An 845-nucleotide genomic window follows, 5' to 3' on the forward strand; every position below is an offset into this window, starting at 1 on the left:
TACTCTAAAGCGTTACAGATCATCACACATTGTATTCCAAACCGAGTACATTTTTAACATATGTATCATTCTAAGTGCAATTTGTTTTGAGGTGTACAGGCTATGTCAGGGGAGGTTAGGTTATGTTGTGCGGTATGGGGGGAAGGGGAAGTGCGTTTGAGAGAAAAGCAGCCTATCAGATCATCGCTTACACCCTTCTGACACTGTGACGTCAGAGCACTGATGGAGGCGACTTCATACAGCAAGAGAGAAACAACCTGAGGTTGTGAAGCACGTCGCTGTCTTCAGATACCAAAGTCATGCTGTACACGGTGAACACCACCCCAAATCTCCCCTAATTAGACATTCCAGGAGGAGGCTCCTGGAAATGGCCTTTATTTACTGCAAATATTTTGAGGCTAAATGACCTTATTTATTTATGGTACTGTATACAAATAGTATATATGTATATATATTTTTTAAACATTTCCATTACACACTGTTTGTTAGATATGATTGTGTTGTTGAAGTATGTGTGTGTGCGTGTGCGTGTGCGTGTGCATGCGTGTGCATGCGTGCGTGCGTGCGTGCGTGCGTGCGTGCGTGCGTGCGTGCGTGTACTGTGTGTGTAAGGTGTGTGTGTGTGTTTATTTGATAAGGCTTTCTCTGTATATTTTATAATCAACATTTGTGACCCCTTTGTCCTATTTTAAACAGGAAGTGCTTATCAATGATGCTGACTGGGTGTGTTCTAACAGAGAAACAAACTTCTCTCATTCCCATATCTGTTCAATTACACACTATTGAGTTGATATATTCTGTATATGATTCTACTACATTGTATATCTAAAATCCATACATTTCTT

The sequence above is a fragment of the Salvelinus sp. IW2-2015 genome, linkage group LG20 (genome assembly GCF_002910315.2).
Source record: "Salvelinus sp. IW2-2015 linkage group LG20, ASM291031v2, whole genome shotgun sequence".
NCBI lineage: Eukaryota > Metazoa > Chordata > Actinopteri > Salmoniformes > Salmonidae > Salvelinus > Salvelinus sp. IW2-2015.